The following is an 11,222-nucleotide window of genomic DNA, read 5'->3' on the forward strand; positions in this document are numbered from 1 at the left end:
TTTACCCGGAACTTGTTCCACTAAACTCAATAGGCCAGGATCCTGCAACACAGCAAGCCGCTAACCTGTGCGTTATCTGGAAGTAAGTTGGTGTCTCTGCTGGTGGTCAGCTCAGAAAGAGTCTCCTCTCAGGCTGGGGAGGGCCGGCAGGGGAGTCCCAGCCAAGAGTAGGAGGGGGCCACTGAGAACCCAAAAACTACATCCAATCCCTTGGAAATTGGTCCTCCATGACACTGAGGACCCAAATGAAGGCGGGATAGTTGTGTCCTGGCCATCAGATGAGGGAAAGTTCAGCCAAATCAGCTGGAGATACATTTGGGGAGGGGGGGCTGGGGAGACTGAACTAAAGGAAGGGTAGGTGACAAGCTCAGCCCCCTCAGAAGTTCTCCCAGGAGGTTCTCCTGCACAGCTACTCCTTCAGGTGAGGACAGCTTCGCCCTAGGGAAGGAAGGGCCACGGACTTCAGCTCTCCTTCCTCCGCAGACTCAAGACCGGCTTCCAGAAGGGGCACGGAGCAACCTTTGCCCTCCAGCCCAGTCCTGCCTCCCGCTGCTGCTGCTTCAGCAAATTGGTCTCCAGATTAGATCTGCTGAACGGGAAGTCTGGCAGGTAAACTCCTGCATGTGCTCTTTCCAAGGGGAAGACTGACAGCCGTCCCAATTTAATCATTAAGCAAGAGGTGCAATGAAGACTTCAAAGGTGCATCCATAAACTGCTGATTAATTCCTCAAGGGCTGAGAAAATTTATCAGCTGAAGAGCGGGGTGAGGGAAGGCAATGGATGGAAACTCATCAAGGAGAGAAGCAACCTGGAACTAAGGAGGGAGGGAGGGAGGGAGGGAGGGAGGGAGGGAGGGAGGGAGGGAACCATGGTGGAGACTTATAAAAAGCAAAGATGGAGGTGAGAATGTTTTTCTCTCCATATACCAAGATTCAGATTTCTACCAAAGGGTCTAACTACAATCAATATAAAGTAAACCATCCTTTCCACAGCTGTTACCTTCCAGATATAATGTTGGGTACAATATCCCATTATCCCCAGTGACCACGGGGGAACGGGAGGGGGAGGGCAAATGCCTGTGCCTGCAGCAAGCAGTCAGTGGCCCTGTGGATGTTCATAAACTTCTATGGCAGCGACTGCTCAGCTGGTTTCAGGCAGGGGGAACCCAGAGATCATTTAGTTGCCCTGAGAATATTCCCTCCCCAGAACTGCAGCAAAACCAACTCCCCAGCCAGAGCCCATCTCTGGCCTCCTCCATCCAGATGTTTCCCTCTGCATAGCTGCCTCTCTCCTCTTCTTAGCAGTGACCCCTCCTCAAATTGCCTTCTTGTTGGGAAGCGCCTCCTGTCCAGGCGCTCCAGGGACCCCTCTGCTCCCACCAATCAGAAGGCAGAGCCTTTAGAGTGGTGGCTCCAATGGGTGGAGAACTATTCCTGGGTCCCTCGCAAGGCAGCCAAAAGGCCTTCGGAAGGCTTCTTGGGGTCCGGTGCTCCCTGTCCTTCGCCTCACTTTAATCTCATGGATCCTCACACTCATTGCCACACGGACTCTCAGGGTCTTTGGCCACCCAGCCTGCGCCTGTCGTTCCCAGAAGCCCCCAGCCTCCGGAGAAGAGCTGCTGTGCCAAAAGCAATTCAATAATTCAATGCTCCCCACTCTTCCGTGGGCTTCAAAGGGCCGACTCGCCAGGGGATGCAAGTGGGGACACATAGGGAGTCTTCCTCCTGCAGGCTTCCTCCTTCCCAGATGGCGCCTGGGAGCGGGGCCTTTTCCACAGTCAGCCACCCAACAGAAGCGGGGGGGGGTCTGAACCAGCCTTTGCCCACCAGTCAAGAGCAAAGCTCCCCTCTGAAGGAGGGAAACGGCATCTCAGCATCACCCACCGCTGCCCCTTTGCGCGTGCGTGTGACATTGCACGCTCATGAAAAAGAAGGGGAAGGCTTCACGCTCCGCTCCTTCCATCGGCCTGACTCCCTTGCTACCCTGTGGCTTCTAGGCACGTCCGGATCAGATTCTTGCTTAGGGACACAAAAGGGTTTGCCCTGTCTTCTTCCAGCATTTCTTTCTGCACTTCCCTGAGTGATCCCGGTGGTCTCCCATCCCATCTGTAGCAGACCCAACCCTGCTTGTTTTCCAAGCCCAGACAAGGCCAGGATTGTCACACGGTGAGCTGCTTTTAAGAGGGCAGATCAGGAGCCCCCAGAGGAAGGCACATTGGCCTAGTTGGTAGGGTTTCCTGCCTGAGCAGGGGGTTGGACTAGAAGACCTCCAAGGTCCCTTCCAACTATATTATTATTATTATTATTATTATTATTATTATTATTATTATTATTATTATTATTATCATTATTATCATTATTATTATTATTATGTTATTGTTATTGTTGTCATTGTTATTATTGTTATTATTATTATTATTGTTGTTGTTGTTGTTATCATTGTCATTGTTATTATTGTTGTTTGTTGTTGTTGTTGTTGTTGTTGTTGTTGTTGTTGTTGTTATTATTATTATTATTATTATTATTATTATTATTATTATTATTATTATTATTATTTGCCTGCTGGTCTCTGGGAAATCAAGAGCAAGCACCCGAGCTTCCCTAAGCCAGCACACAGTCAGCCCTGGCAGGGCACAAAGCTGCCACATCATTTCAATGTATTCAAATGTGCATGATTCAGGCCTCTTGTACATCAGAGCAGAGCCCTGCCAATTTCAACGTGCAGCTTCATCTGCTTCGTAAGATGTCTGGAAGCTGATATGTTAATGTCTCTCTGCTGAATGAAAATGAATTTATAAAGGAAATGAATTGCCGAGACATTGCAAGACTTTGAACCGAAAGCTGGAAGAGCTAGTTCTGTGTCTTTGGAGGGGAGACTTATCAAGTTAAAATGTGTGGATGTGTTGCAGCACAAACATTATATAACACACAGCTTAAAAATATGCATGAACTTTGCCTGAGCAGCCCAATTTCCCACTGCCATAGGACAGATGAAAAATATGTTCAGCCTTGGCTGGATTTGATTAGGAATTGAATGGGAAATCATGTGAAGGTTGTGATAGATAGATAGATAGATAGATAGATAGATAGATAGATAGATAGGTAGGTAGGTAGGTAGGTAGGTAGGTAGGTAGGTAGGTAGGTAGGTAGGTAGATAGATAGATAGATAGATAGATAGATAGATAGATAGATAGATAGATAGATAGATAGATAGATAGACAGACAGACAGACAGACAGACAGATAGACAGACAGACAGACGGACAGACAGATATAGATTTTGAGGATAGAGGTAGATAATAGAGACAGACAGACAGACAGATAGCCTTTATGCCATTTTTTACTTGTGGGTACAATGGCACACCTTAAAAATGAAATTTAGTTGCTTGCTCTCAAAGTGTACACATACATAACACACATTTAAACATAGTACATACAATATATGTATAGACCTACATCCTTACATATAAATATTAATCACTGTCCTTCTTGATGTTTTGGATTGGGTTGGTTTGGGTTTTTTTTTTATTCTGCCCTGATGACACCTCTGCACAACATACTAAACCTAAAACAGCAAAAGACATTCTTTTTTTCCCTTTTTTTTTCTTTTTTTGGGTGGTGGGGGCTGATCTTGCTTCAATCAATAAGCTCTACAATGCTTGGAAGAGATTGCCCAGTTCACCCCATGTGCTGAAACCCTCACTGAACCACAAATTTTTACCTAATCCGGTCGGATGTATGAATGATCTTTAGGTTTTCCTGGAAAGTAGTTATGTCATAAGCTGTGAAAGCAACTAAGGCAGACATGTCAAACACAAGGCCCGGGGGCCGGATCCGGCCCGTGAAGTGGTTTCATGCGGCCCGCAAAGCCATCCTGGAAACAGTGAGGGAACGGCCCCCACTGCCTTGGCCCTGGCCCAGAGACCCTCCTCCTGCCAGAGACCCTCAGATCTTTCCCATTCCTGCCCAGGCCCCCCCATGGGCACCCTTGATGCGAACGATGTGGAGCTGGCCACGCCCACCCAGTAGGCCATACACACTCTAGCCACGCCTACCCAGTAGGCCACGCCCACCCAGGCCACGCCCACCCGGCCCCCTGAGGGCAACCGCAATGCTGATGCGGCCCTCAATGAAATTGAGTTTGACACCCCTGAACTAAGGGCTGTTCCAGTTGGAAGAGTTCCCTTGTCAAGCAACATTTCCACTATCCTGCTATTCCGTGCCCTTTCATTTTTTTTCTGAGCCCCCCTTCCCACAGTCAGGCTGCCCTCTCCCTCCCCCTCCCCCCTCGTCTCACCTGCTGGCTGACTGGGGCCCCTGGGATTTTCAGCTTGAACCTGGGGGGGGGCAGGAGATGCACTTTACAGTTAAAGACATTAAAAAGCGAAAAAGAAGAAAATAAATATCTCCTCTCTCCAGTACAAGACTTTAGTGTAACCTCTAAGTAGCCCGAAGTTTTGTTCAACCTCATGCAAAAAAAGTCTGGGGTGGGATCCAGGACCAAAAAAAATAATAGCAAAGGGCTTGTTTGCAGGTTGCAATTATGATTTGGTTTGTTTTACTTCATTTTTATTTTATTTCATCTACATTTTGTGCCAATTAAAATAAGCACAATTAATAGTTATCGCTGCCGTTTGGCATTTTCTCCTTCTGATGTTTTAAAAATCACATCGCCAAAATGTAGAACAGGGGTCTTCAAACTTGGCCCTTTTATGACTTGTGGACTTCAGACAAGCTGGCTGAGGAATTCTGGGAATTGAAGTCCACAAGTCATAAAAGGGCCAAGTTTGAAGACCCCTGATGTAGAAGATATTGTTTTAGTCCAGGGTAGTAGCCAACCATCGGAAGCATTTAATGCAATTAATTCGGAAAACTTTTAAGTCGGAAAAGGTGCTACTATCAGACTTCGGATTTTTTTTTAACTTCCAAAATGGAAACCTTAGGGGGTGGGGAGCGCTGCACGTGCCCCCCCTCCGGACTTGCAAATGATGCGCACCTGATTGTAGAGTGGTACAGTAGCTGAAAAGAAAGGGAAAGTCCCGTCGCTCTTTTAAAGGACTCCAGGACAAGATTTCAATATTTAAAACTGTCTTCCTCCAAGAGACCACTTGGCTCATCGGTAAAATTCCCAGAATCTGTAAATGGGCAGTAGAACCTGAACTCAGGGCCCGAACGGCCTTTTCCCCAATTATTTTTTTCCCCCAAGGGTTCCCTCATTTCTCCAACCGGGCGAGCCGAGGAAGGAATGACCCCGCTTTTCTCCTGCGCTGGCCCAAGAAGGGCTTCGGGGCTGCCAATCGCACGCGGGGGGGGGGCACCGGGGACCCTTCCCAGAAGTAGCGCCGGGTTCCGGGGCTTTCTCCCAGGACGCGCGGTGTGGCCGCGGTCGTCAGGCGGGGCAAGGAAGGGGGGGGGATGCTTGAAAACCACTTCCCCCCCCCGGCCTCCCCCAGGCAACTTTGCCGCCTCCTGCAGTCGCTTCCTCCGGGGGGGCAGCGCCGTTCAGGCGGGCCCCCCCCCCCGCGCCAAGCCGCACCGAAAGAGCAGAGTGGACCGGGATGCGGGGGGGGAGGAGGAGGGGGCTTCGAGGGGCACCGCAGGCTGAGCCCAGCGCGGGGGGGGGGTTGTCGCTGCAGCCCCGGGGAGCATCCGCAGCGCTCGGTCAAGCTCCCGCCTTCAGCGGCCGGCCGACGGATCCCTCCGCAGAGCCCAGCGGGGGGTTGCAGTTGCGCGGGGGGGGGGCAGGGAAAATACCAGGGGCGAGCTGACCCCCCCTCCGCCCCCCCTTCCCGCTTCTTACCCGGCCAGAGGACGAGCCGCAGCTCCGGAGCGGCTGCCCGAGGGGGTCTCGGGGTGCAGGGGCGGTGGCGGGGGGGGGGGGAAGGCGACTCGGCCCGCGGCTCCGGGCCTCCTTCAGGTGCCCCCGCCCGTCCCCGCTCCGGGCTGGCCGGCAGCCCTGAAACTTCGGGCTCGGCAACGCCGCAGCTTCTGCGCTGACCGGCCGGCGACTCCCCGGCTCACCTGCCCGCCGCCTGGCGCCGCCCCCGCCCCCGCCCCGCGCTCAAATCAAATTAGAGGATATTTTTTTCTTTTTAAATAAGTGTTTTTCCCCCAGATCCATTAATATTGAGGAATTTAGCGCAATTGCCAGTCCCATAATTCATTCAGCCAAGCAAAACCCAACAAGAGCCACAGTTTCGCGTTCTGCATGTGATCATAAACTAAGTTTGAATTGATACATCAAAATTAATCAAGACTGACATAAGATTTAAATAAATAAGTAAATAAAATGTTTTGTAGAAATTTTAGTCAATCTTGTTGCTTAGTAATGTAGGGGAGCTACAAGACCTCCGATGTGGGATCTCAAGACATCCAAGGGGCATCAGGTTGGGGTTGGATACTAAAGCTAAATGTGACTGGGGAGAGATCATTGTGGTGAACGCTGTACAAAGCTGTCCGCCTTGCCCCCTGCTTCCCTCTGGGGGTGGGGGGGGGAGAGCCCCTGGGCGGCCGTCTGCGCGTTACCCCCGGCGCTTCGCACGACCCGCGAAGCCCCGTGTCGGGCCCCTGGGTCCGCGGGACGGGACGGCTCTCCCCCGCACCCCGGCGTGGCGCGAAGGCAACCCCCCCCCGGGTCAAGGCACGGGAGGCTCCCCTCCTAGCAGCCGGGTTCTGCAGGGGGGGGGTTGTCCAGCCATTCGCAGGAAATCCCGCGTTTGGGCATCTTGAAGGTCAGAATAGAGCTGGGAGGGACCTTGGAGGGCTTCTAGTCCACCCCCCCTGCTCAAGCAGGAGACCCGCTTTCAATGCGCCCCGCAAATGGGCATCTAAACCCGGAGGCTTTCAGGGGCCGGGGGAGCGTCAAGCCGAGCGAGACTTGCGCTCGCTGCCAGGCAGAGGCGGCCTGGGGAGACTTTCGCCCAACGAGCGGTCGGAAGGAGAAGGGAAGAGCTGAGCTTAGCCGGGTTCGCCCCCTCCTCCCCTTGACCCCCCCTCCCCACCACCCTACTCCTAACTTTCAGGTCTCTTCAACTTTTCGGGGTGGGGTGGGGGACACCTGGACACCTAGTTGCATTTGGATTCTTTTAGAAAAAGGTCCTGGGTTGCAGTTGCTTTGCTTGCTTTAATTTTGAGCAAGACTCAAAATCAGCTATTTGGATTGGTGGGGGGGGGGCATGCCAAGGAAGATTAAATTCGGCCTCTAAGCTCTTGGAGGCCACAGAGATTAACATTGCTAAAAACTGGATATGAATTTTGCTGCCATGCGCACATGGGAAGCCTATGAAAAGTGTTAGTCCTAAAAGATATTTTTAAAAAATCGACTTATCAAACTCTCTCACACAGAGAGAACTCTCCACTGACAAGGTGTGTTTTGTGGCTCCCATTTACTCTTCTTTGATTCACTGTGGTTTATTTTACAAGCTATTATTACAATAGTTCTATTACATTCTGCATTATTCAGACTCCACTGTGAGTCCAGTTTGGGGTGGAAGGACACACTTTAAAAAGCTCAGGAAAAATCCAAACCAGGGGGTGGGGGGGGAGAAGCTCCAAAAGCTGGAAACTGCCCTATCTAAACATATGAGCACTCTCATCGAAAAGCTGACTGACTTGAAATTCTCCCCCTCCATCTGCGATTGGATTCAAGACTTTCTCAGGGACCGGTTTCAAACAGTGAGGGTCGGGTCTGCTTTGTCCACCCTCCTGAAGCTTTGCACTGGCTCGCCACAGGGCTGCGTGCTTAGCCCCTACCTGCACTTTTTGTACACATAGGACTGTGTATCATCCGACCCATCTACTGCGATAATTAAGTTCGCAGATGATACAACAGTGGTGGGTCTTAATACAGGTGGGGGTGAGACAGTATACAGGGTGGAGGTACAAAAACTATCCATATGGTGTTGTAACAACAACTTGCACCTGAACATCGGCAAGACGTTAGACTTCCGGAGGAAAAAGGAGGAACCTGCATCACTTTACATCGGGGAGGACTGTGTGGAGAGAGTTTCCTCCTTTAAATTTCTGGGAGTCCACCTCTGCGAAGATCTGACCTGGAAAGTTAATACAACCCAGGTGGCCAGAAAGGCCCAACAGAGACTTCACTTTCTCAGGGTCTTGCGGAAGAACAGGGTAGAACAACGGCTAATGACCCTCTTTTACCGGTCTAGTATAGAGAGCGTCCTTTCGTATGGTATTGTGGTTTGGTATGCTGGTCTGACAGCCGCGGATAGGAAAGTATTACAGAGGGTAGTGAGCACAGCACAAGTCATTGTGAGCTGACACCACTGGATGACCTCGCCAGGGCCCGCTGCCTTGGAAGAGTGAGGAAAATTCTCAGGGATGACTCACACCCTGGATGGTATCTCTTTACTCTCCTACCATCAGGTAGGAGATACAGGAGTATAGCCAGCCGTACCAACAGGCTGAAGAACAGCCCCCCCCTCCCCAAATGTATCTCCAGCTGATTTGGCTGAACTTTTCCTCACCTGATGGCCAGGACACAACTATCCCGCCTTCATTTGGGTCCTCAGTGTCGTGGAGGACCAATTTCCAAGGGCTTGGATGTAGTTTTTGGGTTCTCAGTGGCCCCCTCCTACTCTTGGCTGGGACTCCCCTGCCGGCCCTCCCCAGCCTGAGAGGAGACTCTTTCTGAGCTGACCACCAGCAGAGACACCAACTTACTTCCAGATAACGCACAGGTTAGCGGCTTGCTGTATTGCAGGATCCTGGCCTATTGAGTTTAGTGGAACAAGTTCCGGGTAAAGAAACAGCGTCTGGCCCAATTGACCAACTGACCTTTGGTCTCTGCCAGCCTGGATTTGGTCTTTACTGGGTTTGGCCATTTGATTTGGGAGCCTTTGAGGTACCTTGCCCTAGCCCGGAGGCTGCCTTAATCCAGGCAATCCCTCTCAGCAACTGGAAGAGAGGCATAGTGGTGAGATTTGAAGTCCAGCGAGGTTCATGGAACTGAGCCACACTCATTCTCGTGAACCTGGCGCGCAGGTGGCCTTCCAGAATTCGTGCTAAATGTTTGGAGGATGACATTGGATTTTCCTGAGGATCTCCAGGGAAAGGAGCCAGGCGCCAACTGTTCTTCAAGGATAAGCTTTTTCCTGAGAGGAGGATCCCTCTTGGCATCTCCCCTTGGGATTGAGCAAAAGGGTGCGAAGGCTGCCAAGAGAGAGAACTGGGCACCAACACGAAGGATGTTCACTGGGCTATCTTGCTTTATTGCTGTGTTTCTCAAGCTCTGTCAGCTTTTACTGGTCTACTATAGAGAGCGTCCTCTCGTGCTGTATTGTGGTTTGGTATGCTGGTCTGACAGCCACGGATAGGAAGGCATTACAGAGGGTGGTGAGCACAGCACAAGACATTGTGGGCTGTCCCCTGACACCACTGGATGACCTCACCAGGGCTCGCTGCCTTGGAAGAGTGAGGAAAATTCTCAGGGATGACTCACACCCTGGACGGTATCTCTTTACTGTCCTACCATTGGGTAGGAGATACAGGAGTATAGCCAGCTGCACCAACAGGCTGAAGAACAGCTTTTATCCATGGTCTGTTAGGCTTTTGAACGGGAAATAATTTTATAAACTTTACTGTATGTATGATTGACTTGCGAGGCCGGTGCATTGTGTAATTAGCTCACATGGTGTAATAAGATGGAGGGTTTCTGTCACTGTAAGTTGGGGGTGGGGGCATGAAGGGAGGCCGTGGAACTGCTGGCAATTGGGGGCGGGGGGGGGGGGGAAGAGAGCAGATCTTCAAGCCATCCTCACTTTTCTACAGGAAGATCCAGCTGGAGAATATAATAATGATGATGATGTTGTTGTTGTTGTTGTTGGAGGTCATGTATTCCAACCCCCTGCTCAGGCAGGAAACCCTATACCATTTCAGGCAAATGGCTGTCCAGTTTCTTCTTAAAAACTTCCAGTGTTGGAGCATTCACCACTTCTGGAGGCAGGTTGTTCCACTGGTTAATTGTTCTAACTGTCAGGAAATTTCTCCTCAGTTCTAGGTTGCTTCTCTCCTTGGTTAGTTTCCATCCGTTGCTTCTTGTCCTGCCTTCAGGGGCTTTGGAAAATAAGTTGACCCCCTCTTCTTTGTGCTAACCCCTCAAATACTGGAATACTTCTATCATGATGTCACCCATAGTCCCTTCTTTTCTCTAGATTAGCCATACCCAATTCCAGCAACCGTTCCTCATATGTTTTATCCTCCAGTCCCCCAATCATCTTTGTTGCTCTTCTCTGCACTCTTTCTAGAGCCTCAACATCTTTTTTACATCCTGGTGACCAAAACTGGATGCAGGATTCCAAGTGTGGCCTAACCAAGGCATCGTAAAGTGCTATTAACACTTCACATGATTTTCATTCTATCCCTCTGTTAATAATAATAATAATAATAATAATAATAATAATAATAATAATAATAATAATAATAATAATAATAATAAATAATAATAATAATAATAATTTTATTTATATTAATACAGCCTAGCACTGCGTTGGCTTTTTCGGCAGCTGCAGCACTTTTTGGCCCGAATCCTCAGCAATGTAACAATGACCCCAAAAGGGGGGGGCAAAAAAGCGACATTTTCAGAAACGCGAACTTCGGGGAAACCCCTGAAGCCTCCTCGGGAGCCCACGCCCCATCGCCCCGGTGGCTGCCCAACCTCGCAGAGGTCAGCGGAGGGAGGGGATCCCGGCCTCGGGAGAAGCCCGGGGAATCGCCCCGGAGCCAAGCTGAAGGAGGGCTCCGTCCAGCTGGGCGGCAGACAGTCCCGCGGCTCCAGCGCAACTGCTCCTCCTGCCGCTCTCGGGGTGCGTGTGCGTGTGTGTGTGTGGCTTGAACGGATGACCTCGGGGTGCCCCCCTCGCTCCGCTCCCCGAGGCGCCCGGCCCAGCCCAGCCCCTGCCCAGCCCTCCGAGGCGCGTGGGCCGTCCGAGCGGGACAGGCTCCTTCTGGGACCGGCTGAGCTCACAAAGCTCCCGCAGCGCCGAGTCTGGCCGGCCGGGCCAGCTGCTGCTCTCCCGCGCTGGATGCTGGGAGCTGTAGTTTTTCCGGGCCGAGCTCCCCCCCGTCCCGGCAGGCTGTCCTTCTGGCCGGGGAGGAGAGGTGAGCGTGCCCGGGCCGGGGTGGGGGGTGGTCTGAAAGAGCTCGAGCCCGCCCGCGGGGCCGCGCAGTGCCTGCCGGAGCGTGCCCGGCGCCCCTTCCCCACGAG

The sequence above is a fragment of the Vipera ursinii genome, assembly GCF_947247035.1.
Source record: "Vipera ursinii genome assembly, chromosome: 14".
NCBI lineage: Eukaryota > Metazoa > Chordata > Lepidosauria > Squamata > Viperidae > Vipera > Vipera ursinii.